Source organism: Ahaetulla prasina, chromosome 1 (genome assembly GCF_028640845.1).
Source record: "Ahaetulla prasina isolate Xishuangbanna chromosome 1, ASM2864084v1, whole genome shotgun sequence".
Taxonomy (NCBI): domain Eukaryota; kingdom Metazoa; phylum Chordata; class Lepidosauria; order Squamata; family Colubridae; genus Ahaetulla; species Ahaetulla prasina.
Genome location: NC_080539.1, coordinates 286653354 through 286673777, shown reverse-complemented (window position 1 = coordinate 286673777; position 20424 = coordinate 286653354). Strand labels below are relative to the sequence as shown.

Sequence of the window (20424 nt, the reverse complement as noted above, 5' to 3'; positions counted from 1 at the left end):
TTACAACCAAAGAAAGATTATGATTTCTGAGTTAAGACTTGAATTTGCTCTCAAGTTGAAGATAAACTTCCTGGTACAAAACCCAAGGTTGATTGGAAGGTGAGACTATTTTCCAAGTCAATGAATGGGCTGAAATGGGATTTTGTAGTCACTAGACACTACCCATGTAATGTGTGCGTGCACATGCATGTATATTCATGTGCATGCACGTGCATTCAAGGTGCTATGGCTGCTTCATATTTTTCCATCCTATTTCAATCAGCTTCCTGAAATACAACTACTTCCTTTAGTCACTACTAATCCTCCCATTAAGTCATGTAAAATTGCTGCCTTAGACAGCCAGTAAAATGAAAGGCCAACAAATTATTGCCATCAGAGACTGAGAAAGATGCTTTGCGATTTTTTTCTTTTCCATATGTCACATTCCTTTAGCACATTCCGCACCGTGATTTAAGTTGGTATTTCAAGCAGCAAAATCTCTTGGGCAAGCCCTGGCTTTAATACTTTGTACGAAATTGTACTGCTATTAAAAATAACATTTGACATTAAGACATATCGAATTGTCACTGAAGCTTGAAAATAATTTTCCCAGCAGATAACTATTACCTTTCTCCCACTACAAAAGTTACAGAATATTAGAACTCCGGAACATATTGGCATACTTATCAAAAAGTCTGTTTATCTGAAACCAGAGCTCTTATTTTGATAAAAGATATTAGGCTCAGCTTGCCACACTAGGATTCCTAGATTTATTATACTGAAACTTTTTCCTAAAGCAGAAATCATTCCAAGAAACTTGAAAAGAAGAATTGTCTCAGTTTATCTTTTTGCACCACCAAATGAAAGTTTTAACTAAGACTTTGTCATTAGCTAAACCCTAAATTCCTGGATTGCAATGTTTAAACCAGGTGGAAATGAAGCCAGCTTAAAAGAAAACAGCATGAGAAAGAACCTACAAATAACCCCACCTTGATTTTATTTAATATCAGATGGGATAGAGAAAAATTTGCACCAGTTTTTACAATTTTGATATTCTCTTTTACTGCAATAACAAGTTGTTCTAGAGTTTGTGGTATACCTATTTCTTGACCTGGCCTTCAACTATCCAGAAAATGCCCTGATTTTATCCTTTTTCTTGTTACTTGGTGTAGAAGGGGAAAGTGGCAAAACCACTTCTTATGGTTAAAATGAAGAAAAGACAGCTCATCATTTCATGGTCCCATTATTCTATCAATGAGACTCTTAAAAAGTCAAGACAAGAGCGGTTCACCCTTTCCTTTTACCTCAGTGAAAAAAAAGACATGTCCATTGTTTTCTTGTTCTATCACTCAACTTGTTAAAAAAAAAACAACAACAACCCAAAACCCTCCAAGGATGAACTTAAAAAAAAAAAAGGCTGTGAAGAATGGGAGGATGAGGCAAATTTGTCTACAATGAAACCAGAGGGAAAGCAAATAATAAATAAAGTTAAGGGGCGTGCATAAGTGCACAAAAGTGCCTTCCGTTCCTGTCCTATTGTTTTCTTTCATTATATGTGTTTATATATAATGTTGTGACAAAATAAATAAATAAAATAAAAACCAGGGAAATAAATAAATAAAATAAAAACCAGGGATACTTGAATTGACACAAGTGAGAAAACATGACTTCTGAGACATTGAAGGGGAAAAAAACCACATCCAGACTGACTTCCTAATAGGCTGATTATGGGTAAGAGCCAGGATTGTATATTTATATCTTTGAGAAATAGTCAGTGGCCTCGATTCACACTGAGTTATGCTGAACATGAGGATCAACACTAAATGTCCTTGACTTTATGGATCCTGTTATAAAGGTGTGGGACAACTAACAAACCTTATAGCAATAGCACTTAGACTTATATACCGCTTCACAGCAGTTTACAGAGTTGGCATATCGCCCTCAACAATCTGGCTCCTCATTTTACCCACCTTGGAAGGATGGAAAACTGAGTCAACCTTGAGCCTGGTGAGATTCAAACTGCTAAACTGCAGGCAACTGGCAGTCAACAGAAGTAGCCTGCAATACCACATTCTAACCACTGCACCACTGTGGCTCTTATGAAAAAATTATAGCATTTGCTAGTTTAGCACACACTCTACCCGAGGGCTGTCAAGGTCGTGGCCTGCAGGCCAGATGTGTCATGTGCTGGCCATGCCCCCACCCCCGGTTTAGTGAAGTGGGGGGAAAGTCCTGATACATCACATGATGCCACCATGATGATACAAGTTTGACACCCCTGCTCTATCCTAAAGATGAGGGTAGGGGTGTTTTTTTTCAAAACTTCGGCATGCAAAATAAACATTTATATTTCTTTTTCCTTTGAACAAAAGATCACCAAATTAGGAAAACATGCAATACAAGACTTAAACATTGGAAGTGAGACAAAAATGTTTGAAATGACTTATTCAGCTCAGGTTTGGTTTTGTTTAGGAGAGGGAGGAGGTCTTTAGCTTATATAGCAGAAGAACACATCTTAGAGGTATAAATGCAGACTATAAGTCAAATAAATCAACGGGGGAATATTTATAGTGTTCACTACTGTTGAGAATATAGGGCCCTTGTCCCACTGCCAGATTTAATGTTTTATTAATAAGTGCCTGTCTCTGTGAAAAATGTAAACAAATCATTTCTGCCAAAGCAAAATTTGTATAGCTAGGCAATGGATGAATCCATTTCTAAAATTCTTCTCTGAATCTATATACATTGAGTTATGGGGGGTGGGGGGAAATCAGGGTTGGAAATCCTTGGCCCCTTGCCATATTCCTGGTTAATCTTAACTTCCTTTACTCTGACACGATTTATCATCATGCTTATTTGAAGGAATATATTATAATATCCAATCATGGAATGGACAAGGGTGAGCTAATTATTCCCTTGATCTTTCTCTAGAAAAGCATCTGGTCTAATGCTTCCTTTCATTAGATCATAATCCTGTAATTTCTGATAGAATGGCTAGGATCTTCACCAGTTGTCCCTAGTTGTTGCTAGCATGCTGAGGTGAAGATGTTATTGAGTCAAGATGATAATGCATGCGCTATGCCATCTTCCTGTATAATTTTAATTTACTCAAAACATTGAATTCATACACATAAATACAGAGTACACACAAAAACACACACATAGATATGACACGTGTTATGCATGCCACAAGCAGTTTTTAGACCATGAATTTCATAACTTTGCACTGTAGATTTGGCTCTCCTTTGCTTACTTGACTTTAGTTTTTATAAAATCTGCTTTTTTTGTAGAAATACTTTTATATAAACAGTAAAATATAATCTTCTGGCTATGATTTAGCTTTTTGTTAGATTTTTGTCTGAAATAAATGTTCCTAAGGTTGTTTAGAGGAAACAGAAGCATGGCACTTAACAAAAAAATGTTTATTTATTTGTTCATTCATTTAATTGTTTAGTTATCAAATTTTTACACTGTTATTCTCACCAAACTGATTCTGGGTGGCTTAAAAACAACATTGTAAAATAATATAAAAACAAGACTAAAAGCACAGTTAAAAACAGAGTTAAAAAGCAAGGTTAAAATGTACAAGTTAAAAGTAAAAAAAACAAAAACAAATGTAAGAAGTTAAAAAGGCTAAAGAGTTAAAACAGAAACAGTGTCCTCAACCATCAGCCCCATCCAGGTTACCTAACAGCTCTTAGACTCCCATTCTAATTAGCAGAGCCAGGTCTTAAGAGTTTTCTGAAAGCCCAGAAGATTGATGGCTCACTTCATCTTTGGGGATAAAATATTCCAAAAGGCAGTGGCAGTGGCAGAGAGAGCTCTATTCCTACCTCCTGCTAGTCAAAGTACTTTAACTAGCAGAATCCATTGCCCTTTCTACCTGATGGGGTGGGAAAAGTCAATGCAATCAGGATGAGACGGTTCTTCAGATAATTTGGTTCCATGCCATGAAGGGCTTTAAAGATGATAACCACATCTTAAATTAAACCTGAAAGCAAACTGGCATCTAGTGCAGCTCATGTAGCAATGTGCATACTTGTACCCAATAAAACAACAGAAGAAGAAGAAGAAGAAAGTAGAATTAAAAATGTAAACAAGGATAAAAATAATTATCCAGACAGACTAGCTTTCTTGAATCTGTAGGATCTTGAGTCTTCCAGGAGCCTTCTACTATTCCTGACCTGTGCTATTAATTAAGAATCCTTGGCAGTCTTTACATGTTTGGAATTCTTAGACGATGCTGTAGTTTCTCTAAGAGACAGTGACTTTCTAGTCTCCCAATGTAGAGAAAACATGGCTTTGGAATTTTTTCCAGCCTCTTAGCAATGGGGCCATCTGGGTGCAATATGTGGCATACACCTACAGGTGTATTTTCCCCTATGTGTAGACTGAGAACGATTGAGGTGGTCTCCTCTGGGTGATATGCCCAGGAGAAAAGAAGGGAGGGTTTCAAACGGAGCACTCAACAATACAGCAGGGTCAGGGGTGAAATGTAAAATTTGTTACTACCAGTTCTGTGGGCGTGGCTTGATGGGGAGGGGTAATGTGACTGGGTGGGCGTGGCCAACTTTTTTTTGTACTTTTAAAAGCATTTTTCTACAACCTCTTCAGCTGAAGAGGTTGTAAAAAAATTCTTTTAAAAGCTTCTGATGATCCCAGCTGAGCTGTGCGATCATCAGAGGCTTTTTTTTTAACTTTTAAAAGCATTTTTTTGGCCAAAGAAAAAATGCTTTTAAAAATTAAAAAAAAAAACCCTCTGAGGATCACGTGGCTCAGCTGGGCATGGGGGGAGGGCAGGGATTTTTGCTACCAGTTCTCTGAACCACCTGCCGCCATCGTTACCGGATCGGATGATCGGGTCCAAACTGGGAGCCTTTCACCCCTGAGCAGACTGCTTCCTATCCACCTGTCCCATAGGGATGTATGGGGAACTGTGGGGAGGGGACTCATCCCACAATTCCCAGCCTAGTTTCAAGCTTGATCTTTCTTTGGCTAGTGTCTTCTCTGATACTCCATTTGGTTCAGTTCCATTTGATTATTATTCTGCTGACGTTTTCCTTTATTTCTTTCACACATTCCTTTGGGTTGCAAGTAAATGCACAGAAATGGCTGCCAAGGCAGTGGGGATGATTAGTCATAACACTTGTTTACTGGAATACAAAGCAGTGGCCTTGTTACCCAATTCCCCTCTGGTTCTCCAGAAGCTCTCCACTATTGCAATCCAAGTTTTTCATAATTACCAGCAAAATACCTGAAGATGCCTGGCATTATTTTTTCTAAGCATGCCTATGAGTAGGTCCCAGAATTATTCTTGTAAATAAAGATCGTGCTGAAGTTGACTTGCCCTTTGACTTCATTTAAATTAATAAATTATAAATAATGTCATTTCAATTTACAAGTATTTTAATTAAAATATAAATATAGGAGGGTGGGGTAGCAGCTGGGCAGGTGAGAAGAAAGGTGTGCCTCTGGTCACAATACATATCCCAATTTAGTCCATAGCATCTAACATAGCATTTTAAACTTATTTTTCTTTGGTTAGTAGATGGGGAACCCAAAGAAAGAAATTGCAACAAATAAATAAAGCAACATTTTATTCTAAGAGACAATAAGTTCTAAAATATAAACAATATTTATAATTTTGGCTTCTTGCAACTTCTGCTTATGCTAATGCATTGGTTCTGGATACTTAAAACTAATGCAAACATTTGAATAGTTCCATGTAAAAATAAATATTCCTAGTACCATGCCAAAAAAAATAAAGCAAATTGGGAGGAGCTTGGCACATTCACAAGAGCAATGTATGTGAATGTCCTGCTTTTTCCCCAAAGTACAGTATAATCATCTCTTCAGAAGATTTATCTTCCCTAGCTTCCAGTTTCCCATTACATCACTATGAGATTCTTTTCTTTGGCTTTTTCAAACTTTCATGGGTAGCCATTAAAGTTTTAGAATAACAAAAAACATGCACAACAGAAAACATAAACAATAGTAAAATGAGCTTCAAAACAATTTTAAACAAATTCTTAAAAATCCTAGGGAGAACATTACTACCAAAGGTGAATATCTCAGAGAAAATGGATGGCAGATTTCAACAGATCAGGCTGAATATATAAAAAATATGTTGAAAATAAATTGATTCAACTCACTTAGATATTGGTATTGGTGATTAGAATCACAATTCCTAAATAAAACAAAGTCTGAAAACTGAAGAGGCTCCTCCTAAACAAGTATCGGTCAGACTCGAAGTTTCATTAATAAAGCAAAAGATGAAGTACATAGGTCACAGAATGCTTAAGAATGATGATAGAATCTCTGACTATTTTGTTCTAGACTATTAAGATCAATGAACGGGAGATTCATTTCCTGGTTCTCAGTCCTTTTCATGCAGAAACACCAGCTCTTGCACTTGGAGTTTATGAGAGCATAAATGAAAACATTATGGACAGTAAGGAAGAAATAAGATTTGTGAGATGTAAGTAGAGGTAAAGATTCCCCTCGCACATATTTTCTTGACTCTAGGGGGAGATGCTCATCTCCGTTTCAAAGAGCCAGCGCTGTACAAAGGCGTCTCCGTGGTCACGTGGCCAGCATGACTAAACGCCAAAGGTGCACAGAATGCTGTTACCTTCCCACCAAAGGTGGTCCCTATTTTTCTACTTGCATTTTTGATGTGCTTTTGAACTGCTAGGTTGGCAGAAGCTGGGACAAGTAACGGGAGCTCACCTCGTTACGTAGCACTAGGGATTCGAACTGCTGAACTGTTGACCTTTTGATCGACAAGCTCAGTGTCTTAGCCACTGAGCCACCACTGAGTGATGTGAGATGTAATTCATAGGGGGAAAACAGCCAAAGCAGACATTGCAAATAGGAAGCAAAAGATTGGAAAGGAATCAGTGTATTCTTTTTGGCTTGGAAGGAGCTATAAGAGGCAGAAATAAGGGCTGAAAAATCTACTTTAATCATAAAGATTAGATAATAAAGGTGGAATCATGGGAAGATATACAGAACATCAATATTCTAACTAAATTTACCCGTCATCCTGAAAATATTTCTGTCTTCTATAGCTTACAGTAATTTGCATCTTTTCATGTTTAATTTTGTTTAAATCCTATAATTTTAACTATAACACTTGATGGGATAGATCTTAATTTCCATGAGCTGTCCCACCCATCCTTATGTCACACCAGAAGGGCAGACAACGTGGCATAGATGGGAAGCTGCATAGATGGAAAGTTGCAGCAGGAAGTAGAAATTAATTTAAAAATTTAAAAAAAAACCCAAGTATGAATGGAAATGATCTACTCTCTGTTAATAATTATGAGAAAAATAAAGATAATTACACAGTTTAGTTCATAATGCCCATTTATAAATTTAGGGAGTTCCCACCTTCAGTTACTCTCTTAGCTACTTTTAGCTCAAAAACAAAACAGTTCAGGCACCTATATGGAGATTTTTGAAGTGATGGGGAAAGGACTTACTCTTTCTGTTAAAAGCTTTTTGGGAACGTCCTTTTTACTTAACTGATAGCCAACAGAGACAAACATCCCTAAAACATTTCATCAAGTTAATTACTGAGGATGAACTTGGCTGTTAAACTTGATGACCACTAAAAGATGCTAAATCCCACTTGATGGCCACGAAAATATATTTAGGCTCAGAATTAGCAATGATTTGCAGGAGTTTGTTCTAGTTAATGAGCAGTGTAGTATGAGAGAATGGCCAGAGTAGTCTTGAGGCTGGCCTATACATGTTACCACTCTTGCAATTAGCAAAGGCCTGCATCTTTCTAAGAAAAAAACAAGTCATGGGAAGCATGATGTGGATTAGGACCAAGGTGGTAGGGAAGTTTCAGCCTTTTGTCCCCCATTGAGACTCTGATGCAGATCTAGTTATAGAATTAACATTTATTTATTTATTTATTTATTATTTAAATTTTTATACCGCCCTATCTCCCTAGGGACTCAGGGCGGTTCACAGCCAAAATAAAAATATACATATAAATACAAATAAAACATCAGTTAAAAAACTTATTAAAAATGGCCGAATTATTAAAATCACACTCTACATAATAAAACCTATTTAAAACCATTTAAATTTTAAAATCTAATCCAGTCCTGTGCAGATAAATAGATGCGTTTTAAGCTCGCGGCGGAAGGTTCGGAGGTCAGGAAACTGACGAAGTCCTGGGGGAAGTTCGTTCCAGAGGGTGGAAGCCCCCACAGAGAAGGCCCTTCCCCTGGGTGTCGCCAGCCAGCATTGCCTAGCCGACGGCACCCTGAGGAGTCCCTCTCTGTGAGAGCGCACGGGCCGGTGAGAGGTATTTGGTAGCAGCAGGCGGTCCCGTAAATAACCCGGCCCTATGCCATGAAGATAGTTACCAAAACCTTGAAGTGCACCCGGAAGGCCACAGGTAGCCAGTGCAGTCTGCGCAGGAGGGGTGTCACATGGGAGCCACATAACATAACATAATAACAGAGTTGGAAGGGACCTTGGAGGCCTTCTAGTCCAACTCCCTGCCCAGGCAGGAAACCTTACACCATTTCAGACAAATGGCTATCCAACATTTTCTTAAAAATTTCCAGTGTTGGAGCATTTACAACTTCTGTAGGCAAGTTGTTCCACTTATTGATTGTTCTGTCAGGAAATTTCTCCTTAGTTCTAAGTTGCTTCTCTCCTTGATTAGTTTCCACCCATTGCTTCTTGTCCTGCCCTCAGGTGCTTTGGAGAATAGTTTGACTCCCTCTTCTTTGTGGCAGCCCCTGAGATATTGGAACACTGCCATCATGTCTCCCCTAGTCCTTCTTTTCATTAAACTAGGCATACCGAGTTCCTGCAACCGTTCTTCATATGTTTTAGCCTCCAATCCCCTAATCATCTTTGTTGCTCTTCTCTGCACTCTTTCTAGAGTCTCAACATCTTTTTTACATCATGGTGACCAAAACTGAATGCAATATTACAAGTGTGGCCTTACCAAGGCATTATAAGCCTGCAGAGCTGCACACTGCTGGCTCATATCTAAATGGTTGTCTACTAGGACTCCAAGATCCCTCTCACAATTACTGCTATTGAGCAAGGTACCACATATACGGTACCTGTGCATTTTGTTTTTTTGGCCTAAATGTAGAACTTTACTTTTTTCATTGTTGAATTTCATTTTGTTAGATAGGGCAAAATGGTCAAGTCTGTCAAGATCTTATTATTATTATGCTTGCCTGCTCTTGACTAAAATTTTGCCCTATAGGGAGGTTTCCTTCCAATTCAAATAGTAATATATTCAAATTCATGATTCTGAATCCCTATATATTTTTGTTTTAATTTTGTGCTGCCTTGATATATTCAGAATCTATTTTGAACAAGGAAGAAGCTCCATAGAAATTAATGGTTCTAATCTCTGTGGTATTAAACTCAGCTTTTGTCCTTTCCCACTTAATCTGGTAATGCACCAAAGAACTTTGAAACCAAATTGTGAATTAGTTATCTTATTTCAGAAGGCTGGAGTTAGATAACTTGAAGATAACAGCAATGTTTTTCCTTGTCTCCTACAAATATTATATAGAACTCAGGACAAAATATAATGCTTTTTAAAACAGCATTCCAATATTTTAAAATGGAAAAGTGCAGTTGCAATATGCTCTTTATGGCTTTCTTTTGTGGGTGAGAACCCAGCCCTACCTTGCAAATTAATGCAGGCACCAGAGAAACCTACCATCCTATCTTAAGTGCAGTACATGATGTTCTTCTGAAAAGCAAGGTATATTGGAAATATACCAGACAACAAAAAGTATAAATGAAATAAAATTTCTGAGCAAAATTAATTCAGTGCTTCCTAGCCAGGTGATGGGAAGAGAGTAACTCTGAGAGGGACCTTGGAGTTCTGGTGAACAATCACTTAAACTTGAGCCAGCAGTGTGCGGCAGCAGCCAAAAAAGCTAATACAATCCTTGGTTGTATAAACAGAGGCATAGAATCAAAATCACATGATGTATTAGTACCGCTTTATAAATCCTTAGTAAGACCACACCTGGAATACTGCACCAAGTTTTGGTCACTACATTAAGAAAATGATGTTGAGACCTTGGAATAACTGCAAAGAAGAGCAATTAAGATGATTAAGGGTCTGGAAACGAAAACATATGAAGAACTGTTGCAGGGATTGGGTTTGATCACTCTAGACAAAAGAAAGACCAGGAGTGACATGATAGCAGTATTCCAATATTTGAAGGGCTGTCACAAAGAAGGCGGCATCAACTTATTTTCCAAAGTACCGGAAGGCACGACAAGAAACAATGAATAGAAACTAATCAAAGAGAGAAGCAACAGTGAAAGAACAATTAACCAGTGGAACAGCTTGCCTTCTGAAGTTGTGGGTGCTTCAGCTCTGGAGGTTTTTAAGAAAAGACTGGACTATCTGAAAGGGTATAGGATCTCCTGCTTGAGCAGGGAGTTGAACTAGAAGACCTCCAAGATCCCTTCCAGTTCTATTCTGATTAGTAATCTTTATTCACTTGTTCTCATGTGAATGGCCAGGGAAACACCATCCTAAAGAAAAGGATCTTTAAAAGTCACAGGTTTGAGCTAAAGAAAATTCAGAAATCAATAGGAGTTAAGTGAATGCCCTTTTCTCTTAGCAGCCAAAGGAAAAATGGATTGCTTAATCAGTTGCTGAAAGCAACATTTCTCAACCTAAATTGCTTTTCTCTTATTGCTGTTGCAGCAGCAAACAGCTCCCCTGCCTATTGTGTAAAGCTGTTGGCAGGCTTACCAAAAGTAAGATAGATTCAGCAGTACAATAGATCATTTATATATCAAAAGACTGGAAACAAGTTGTCAAGGTAAAACGTACCATAAACAGAACTGTTAATTTGATTGTTGGCATGGCTTTCTTTTACCTTGTCAGTATCTTCCAAGTAATTTTGTTTGAGTTGGCACCATTATTTTTGTTATTATTATCATGATCATCATTATTGCACCTGCTGTTTAAATTTATTCATCTTATTAGAGTTGAGCTTAGACCCACTTTTGACTTGCTAGATTATTTGAAAGTCAAAAAAGCAAAGAAAAGGATGCATATCTAAAACTGTACTCATTTTGTCGCTGGTGTTTTTCCTTTTAGTGCTCATAGGAATGTTTTTACATCAGTAGCAAAATTTCATTGCTTTTGGAAGTGAGGGCCCTGTGAGATCGTAGTATTTGATGTACTTTTCCATACAGCCAAAAAATGAAGAAGCAGTTTATGACAGAACAAATACAATATTTAGTATCTCCAAAGAGGATTGTATTATAAAACAAGTGTAAGCAAATTTTGTTTACAGTTTTTCTTTTGCTGTATAACAATTTTACAGAATCATTAGGAAGGACCATGACAAAAATGATGACAATGTAAGTTAATTGTGGCATTTTAAATAACCTCCCCAATTCCCCAACTACAAAAAAACATTTGCCTTAAATAGTTGTGTCTACAGATCTTTAACAATGAGTATTGGCACTGAAAAATAAATGAGGCACAACATGAGAAAATAAAGGAGTTTCATTTTCAGGTCAGAATTCACAAATTCACAAATACAATCAAATATGCACTGAATCAGGACTAAGCTAGGTTAATGCTACTTATGTTTATTTTGCATTTGTTGGTCTCCCGTATGACTTAGAATAAGATTAATTATTGAGTTCCCACTATTAATAGGCATAGAATCATTGTTTATTTTTCAGTATGTCAGCCTGTTTCTTGGTTGCTGATGTATAACAGTTTAACGGGCTTTCATGAATTTATATAAAGTTAGAATAAATAACAAACACATTTCCATTTAAAATTAAATTCACTTAAATATTTTCAAAACATCAATCTTCCCAATGTTCTCATCTTACACATCTCAGCATGAAAATGCATCAAGAAATGATTAGAGAAGAAATCAGAACGAAGCCTTCATCCTTATTTCTTTAAATTATATAAATAAGGAACCAAAATGGCAGTTGCACAACTACAGCCTGAAGAAGATGCTTCCAGGGCTAAAGTTGTTTCTACCAAAAGCACCTGTGAGTTTAAATACCAAAATTCTGGTATCACTAGTTGTGTAGGTTCAAACCCCAACTATATCATTAACAAAACAAATCCAGGAGCACCAGCAGTAAATTTATGGATCATACCAAAGATTCCTTTGTTATGTGACAGATAACAAACACGTCTGAGTACAAGAAAGGAAATGGCAACAATTACAGATTCAAAGCCATTGCCATAGGAAATCCAGAAAATGCCTCACCCTGATCCGTCTTGGAATACAATTGCCATACACAGAATAAATATGCTTTAACAAGAAGTGCTCTTCATTTCAACTATCCATTCTTGCTTTAGATACAGCTACAAATAAAGAGAACATGCCCATAATAGCATCCTTTGCATAAAATTCATTTGACAGGAGGTCAGTGTCGGAAACAGGCTATGACTGCAGCTATGTCATTGCATTGATGACAACACTCTATACATCCAGAATGTACAATGTATAATTATAACAAAACCCACCACATTCTCAGTATAATCATTATAACCAGCGTAAACAGTAGAAGAAAACACATTCCTAGCAGAGAGAGAGAAAAAATAAATAAAACTTTCAAAGATGGCACAACAGGCACACACCAAAATCCAAGGACCCACTCCTCTGATTTTCTCACCAAATTCTGTTCCTCAGATATTTTATATGTTACATTGTAATTCTGCCAAACAGCAGTCATTTTTAACGTAATTAAAAACTTACCATTGCAAAAAAAACTTAAGAGGGAGAGAAAGTATTAAAATACCAATTAGGCAGTACTACATCTGTCCGCCTGCTTTTATTAATGAAATTTTGTGCAATTGTACCACAATGATATGTAATAATAATAATAATATATCTGGTCAAAACCATTTAGACAAATTTGGAGATAATTATGTTGGGTGTACCGGCTTTTCTAACCACAACATCTTGGCTGATTTTTCCATAACACGAAAGAGTAACACTATAGTGTTATAAATTAGTTACTCCCTCAAAGGCAATGAAATGAAAGCCTAACATAAAAGAATATTTGAATTAAACCGATGAACATTTGCTAAAAATGTAAGAAAAAATAAAGCAAGTTGATACTTGACCATATAAGTATACAACTTAAATCCTCTGCTGGGGAACAAATCTCACAGGCCATCCTTTATTCAGATTCCTTGGTCTTTTCGTTGGATTACTGAGAAACCAACCTATCACCTATCCTATCATGAGTAATAATGTTTTCCTAGTATTTGAAATAATTTCTCACTAAAATGTTAAATGGCCCAAACGCTAGACAGGAGACAGTATTATATTTCTTGTCTCTTGTGCTGCAGCTAGAACAGAATTTGGGAATGTAACAGTAACAGAGTTGGAAGAAACTTTGGAGGTCATCTAGTCCAAACCCCTGTATTAGGAATTCGAACTGCCAAACTGGCGACCTTTCTGATCAACAAGCTCAGTGTTTTAGCCACTGAGCCACCTAGTGAGGCTTCTAGCTTAATAATAATAATAATAATAATTTAATTTGTATACCGCCCTTCTCCCGAAGGACTCAGGGCGGTGAACAGGCAGATAAAATAAAGACAATACATTCAATAAAAACAATATTTTAAAAAACTTATTCCAATAGCCTAAAATTTAAAATACAATACGAAATGTAAAATAAACCTCAATAAAATCCATATTTAAAACCCTATTAAGCCAGTCCTGTTCGAAAGAATAGATATGTTTTAAGCTCGCGGCGAAAAGTCCGGAGGTCTGGAAGTTGTCGAAGTCCTGGGGGAAGCTCATTCCAGAGGGTAGGTGCCCCCACAGAGAAGGGGGTCGCCCTGGGGGTCGCTTATAGTAGGAAGAATGGTTTAGAACCTAATTATCTATCTATCTATCTATCTATCTATCTATCTATCTATCTATCTATCCATCCATCCATCTACTTATCTATCTCTGTTCGTCTATCCATCTATCCATCTATCCACTTATCTATCTGTCCAATTTAGATACTGCCCATCTCTGAGCATTTTATAGATAATAGCTTTATTTCCACCTTATAATAAACTTTAATTCCACTTTATTTCCTCTTTAATACTGTAGTCTACAGTGTTAATCCTAATTTTATTTTACACACACACACACACACACACACACACACACACACACACACACACACACACATTGCTATTATAATTGTCTTATGTCTTACAAATGCTTTTCAATTTAAATGTTTGTTTCTGGTTAACAAGGATTGTACCTATGCATTTTCTCATGTTATCATGCACTTATTGTCCTAAATAGAAAGTTCTAATTGTATGTATGTTATGATAAGCTTCTGTTATTACATTGAGATACATACATTATCATTGATAATGTAACTTTGAAAGTTCTTAGTTGTAACTTTGTTGTAGCTAGGGTCTACACACAAATTAAGTTGCAGTACTCCTATGCTCATATTAAAAATACATTTTTAGGCTATATATAAAACCAGTGGTGTCATTCTGTTAGTAGAATGGCTTTAATCAATGGAACAGATTTTTCCTTTGTTCTTCAATCCCATGCTCTGTAGATCTGGATACTGTGCAGAACCAACAAAAATCCTTGTTGCATATGAGTTAGGAACTTGATACTTGCATAATTTGGCAGGCAACTCTTTAATAATTCCTAAATAGCACATTGAATGCTATGCGTGAAAATGGCTCTGTCTTTATGATATTATAGAATATTAATATAGAGAACCCAATTTGTCCATTCATTTGTTAATTTTATTTTTAATATGCAATTTTCTATCTAGTAAGACTGATAAACAAATATGTAACCTAAATGTTCTGTATTTTGTACCATATTGGGATTTAGTTATGGGATGATTTACTTACTGTACTTAGTATAATATACCTCAGTATTATTTCAATTATATTCATGCAAATTATACCAAGTTTGGCTAGGTTTCTTTTATAGCTATTAATTGTTACCAAATTTTACTTCATTGGGGGTTCCACTACTTTTACAAAATACTTAATAATATAGTTATGATTCCACTTCTTTCTTAAAACTAGAGTATGTATTGCTATTATGACAGATTAAGAGATATAACTGAACTATTGTTTAATTTTTATGTCAAATCAGACAAACATAGCGTAAGACAATAGATGTCTTATTTAAATGCTGTAATAAAACGACTGAGAATTACCTAGGAAAATCACAAATCTCAAAAAACAAAATGCTGTATGTTGAATCAGACCATCAACATATATCAACACATGTATTGTGCACTGTGGACTACACCAGACAGATATTTTTCAACAGGTGCCAAACATTAGTACAATCAAGAATTCAATTTAGTAATTGATAAATAGGCACAATAATTTGTGGATCATAAAATCCCATGGTTTTTTTATCTTCACATAAAATCCTGTGAGATTTCAGTGCTTTCCCATGAAATCTCCTGAGATTATAACAGCTTCCTATAACATCTCAGAAGTAAAATGGCCAAAACATATTCAGCGAACTGGGAAAACACCTACCATGTTTTAATGTATTAATCAATTTCATTTTATACTGCCTAGTTGTGTATCAGTAGCTCTTCAAGAAATGCCCATGATCTCTGCTGAAAACGCCTCAGATTGAATCAGATATTCTTTTTATGCAAAATAGAGTCTATTGCTTTATAAAAGACTAGCCCTACATATAATATTTTAATAATTTAATTTTCAAAACTAATACCTTTTAACTTAGATTTGTTTATAGATAGATAGGGCAATTGAATAGTCTATTCATTAGATATCGCCTAGGAAGAAAAGTTGTGCTATCTTTCCATAGGCTTTCTAATTTAATAGAATACTCTAAGACTGAAATGTGGTCCCAAGTATCCAATTCAGATTGAAAAGTTGTTAAATTACATATGTTTTTTTAATGTATATGAAGCTACTATATGTTGGATTCCACCCCGCCCATGAAAGATGTATGCCTATGATATATTTCATCATTGTAGCCTTTAGGTCTTCAAATGCTGCCATCCTCTTGACCCAAAAATATAAATCCCCTCCATTCCTACATAATAGTGACTGTATTCATTTCATGGAAAAAATCAAAAGAGAGAGATTTGCACAAAGAATGGGATATATTGATTTTAAGCTAGACTGGAAGTTTTGGAAGTGGAAAAATCTCTAATCCGTATTTATTATAACTATGCTGTTTTATATTCCAGGATGATAGAATTCAATGCAAACTTGATAAAATAAGGAGTTTTAAGAAATGTCTTGTATTCATATAGGCAAGTGCTTTCATTTTAAAAGAATTCTAGTTGGTAATGAAACTATTATTAACATAGTTAACATCTGTTGGTGTATGATGTCAACTTCTATATCTAATTTAATGTTGTTTACTTTCTGCCTTTAAATGCTGACTACACAAATTGACTACTTAGAGAAAGCTATGTTTGTTGGGAAGTAGAGATATAATTCATCTTAAAATAATTATGTGTTCTATAATCCAGTGCCCTATGTGAATTCCCTGTATTTAGATAGAGGAGTTAATTCTTTGTGGAAAGAAAGTTCAGGCGGAGTTCACCCTCAATTACAAAGAATAAAAAAACTAATTTTACCAATTTTTTGTGCATTGGTAAGACTATCGAGATATCATTGGTTAAGCCTCAACACTACAAATCAGTTTAATCACATTGGTTTTCATAATAATTAAGAATGTTGTTTTTCAGAGCAATGCTAGAAACGATTACTCAAAAGAAAAATCTATAATAGGACATAATTCTTTGCTGAACCTAAGTTATTTTCATCTATCCTAAGTTATTTTCATATGCCGTGCTCAGTCAATTGAAATAAATTCTAATAGGTTAATAGATAAAAGTTTACATCTGTGTACGGAAAATTTAAATTCTAGTTCATTGAGAAGGTCTCAAATTGGTGTTCTTTCAAGGGATTTTTATACAAACATAGTTTAGATACCCTCTGAATCTCTTTGAAGGAATGATGAATTAATGCAAGAAGTACAATTACTCTGTCTGTCTGTCGTCTGTCTGTCTGTATTAATGGCCTTTTTTGCAGATTTGTATAATCCCTTGGATTAAGTAAATTGCAAAAATAGGAAACGTCACTTCATGTCCTCAATTGCAACGTTTTACAAACAACTAAAGGCGTAGAAATGGATTTCTCATGTCACAATCCTATACTGCCACTTTCTGTATATAAAAATTGCAGCATATGCAAGGAAATTAGGTAGACTATCACCATCCAATCAGCTCCCTATATCCAGTTTTTATAAAGCTCTCTGTCCCAGTTTTCTAATATTCCTTAGCATTTTTCCATATCTTATTAGAAAAATCTAGTTTTCTTAATCATATCCCTTGATCATATATAAGGAAATTATACTCACAAGGAATGTTTGTGTGTGTATGTGTGTCACATTTCTAGATGATGTGAACGCATGTTGGTAAACAATTTTATATTTCTACCTCACTGTAGTATCAGGCATCCTTTGCGATGACAATAACATGGTAGAATATTTTAATATTTGAACACTACTTTGGGCAATACATAAAATATAATGGAAGCATATCTGTTACGTGCAATCATATTGTGTACTTGTAGAACTTGTTTCTTAACATAAAATGTTTACCTTTTTGTCCTTATAATTCATAGAAAAATGTAAAAAGGAAACTGCAGAGAGGATAGAAAGAAGAAATAACAACTTATATATATATTATATTTTTAAAAATTAAAAAACAAATACTAATTTATTGCAGTGTTTTTCTTTTAGTTTGGCTCAGAAGTGAATCTGATTGCAGTGAGTGAACTAACTTCCAACTAAGCACACATAGGATCTGGGCCAAAGTGGACGCGAAAATACAATAAGCATTTTTAGCACAAAATAAAAATAACTGGTAGCTGACTGTTTCCCATAATAATGTGTAGAAAAAAGCTATTCAGAAAAGGAATATATCACCTTCAGTTTGATATTGTTGCCAAAGACATTTTTCTATCCTGAATTTATGTAGCATTAAAAGCAACATTCCCTTTACTATCTCTTTGATAGAAATTATTTCCTAACTATCAATAAAAATTATCAGCCTCAGAATTCTGGTTAATATTAAACTTCAAATGAAAATGTTAAACATTGCCTGTTATATTGCATATCCAGGTTGTTCATGCAGACACAGAATATACGTTCAATCTCTTTACATAAGTAACCCAAGAACAAAAGTAAAAATTAAAATTGCACTTATACAAATAGATATTAGACAATCATCATGGCAAACCTTCTAAAATGATAGGATTTTAAGTGGACAATTGTTCCTAAAATACTACAACATACAGTCAAGTTAATTTAAACCATCTCTAATGTTTTAGAGTTACTCAGACAAAAAGAGCAGTGAAAGCCATCAGAAATGGACACATTTTACAATATATCAAAATTAAATCCTAGTTCCTATTTTGCTGTTATTCCATTCTGCTAAAGTTCCTAAACTTGAAGTATATAAAGCTGTAGAAATAATTAAGAGTATGGTACTGATGGGAAAGCAGCCACAGGTATTTTTCTTGAGACTGGGTAAGATCATCAGGAATTTTTTCTTTGACTGAGATCAAACCAGAATAAGAAATATTTTGGAACAATTTTATGATACACAGCTATTAGAAATTCCAGGGTTGGTGATGCTAGCCATAAACTACCTTGCCATTTGGTGCTGAGCCATAGTTATGTAAGTTTCTTATATTACTAAAACTAGCCTCATATGTTTCAGAAAACTCAGAGCAATGTTGCACTCAACAGATCTGACTTCTGGTCTGCCCATAGTTCAATAATATACCATCAAGGAACATCCAAGAATTCAATCTATCTAAAAGTTAGTAGGTGCAAACTCTTAAGAATTGTCATCACCCCCTCCCCTTTGATTGTTTTACTTCAGGTTAGTGACTGTATCAGAGCTGAGTATACAAAAGTCAAGATAAATAAATTGAAGTATTAATATTATTAGCATTTTTATTTTACTCCAAATGTGCTCTACTTTTCTACTGGCAGAACAAATTGCTGCAGCTTGCACCTAGCCATGACACTGATTTCACTGAACTTCAAGCTGCCAAAGATCAGGATGGCAGCCAAACTCTTTAACAAGCTCAACAGCTTTTGATCAAAGAATTCCACCTGCATTTTCAGAGTAGAAAGTTTATCATCATAGCTAAACTTAAGCATTTTTAAAAATTCCAATCCTAGTGGTTGTTTAAGAAAGAAAAAAAAACTGAAGGACAGACCAAGTTAAAAAGTTCTTACCTCATTTAGCTGCTGATTCTGTTGAGGAAATCCTTTAGTTAGAGCAAAAAGTAAAAAGAGTGGCCAAGATATGTCAGCTATTAAGTAAACATAGGTGGCAGGCTATCACTTCACTCGTAGCAGTGAAGATAAATGGATGTGTTATTAATTTTAAAACTTCTTTTAGAATGCTTACCTGTCCAATTGTGGAATCTCTTAGGTCACTTCCTGTTATTCTGATTGGATCTTCTAAAATTAAACTTAAAAAAAAAACAGTGCTTGCAAATATTTGCATACAGCCAGCCAACTCACACCTTCACGCACAAACAAAACAAGTCTAACCAGGTTACATTTGTGTCCTGAGAACAAAAGAGAGTGTTTTTAATGGATGAGACATTGGTTTCCCTCTGAGAATGTTTGTGTGTTGTTTGTGCGTGTGTGTGCCTGTGCTTTTCTTTAAAAGACCAATCTTTCCCTGACTCCCACCACCCCCACAAGACAGGTTATTTCAGGGAATTAATGTATGTAATTAGAAGAAAGGAAATTATGCTCCAGAAACGTATTTGTAAGTTCAGTTCATTTGAAATCAACAGGATGGGGAAAAAAGTTCAACCACAAAGCAAATTGTATGCAACAGATTTTTACCGGCAGCAAGTTCAAGCAAATGCTCCTGCCCCGGTATTCGTTTACCCACAGAAAGTCAGTGTAAGAGTGTTTGTGTCTAAAACTATCCTTTCCACATATTATTCCTGCACACGCACACAAAACAATACAAAAACTTGGCACAAACTGAAAGCAGCATACCTGCCTAAGGTGTGACCATGGATGTGGCAATCTGTATCAAAGGGGACAACTTCATTCGGTTCAATATTGAGGGTGCCTTTTTATATTCTAGGAATAAATAAGTGCTATTTATTCAGGATAATTTCAAGCCAATTTGTGTAAATGGGATAACAAGACTCTTGAGGTTTGTTGAATTATGGCCGTAACCTACAGTCCAGAAGAAACTGCACAAGAATTGTGCCCTTCAGCTATGTTTACCACCCCCAGCTGCTTTCAGCAGCATAAAGAAGAACAGATAAATGATGCTGACTCTTCCTTTACTAAACACAGGTGGAAAAAATCTTATTTCTCTGTATCTAAAACCCTCCTGGACCAAAAGCAAGAACATGAC

The 20424-nt window shown here is 35.6% G+C and overlaps 1 protein-coding gene across 3 annotated transcripts in view; it reads right to left on the bottom strand.

Annotated features, from left to right (window-relative positions):
• EHF (ETS homologous factor) overlaps nt 1–19425 on the bottom strand; it is a 48589-nt gene extending 29164 nt beyond the window's left edge. For all 3 annotated transcript variants that reach the window (XM_058161643.1, XM_058161644.1, XM_058161645.1), the window contains exon 1: nt 19272–19425. The gene's annotated coding sequence lies outside the window, so the exon portion shown is untranslated. The remainder of the gene's footprint in view (nt 1–19271) is intronic.
• Between the last annotated feature and the right edge of the window lie 999 nt (nt 19426–20424).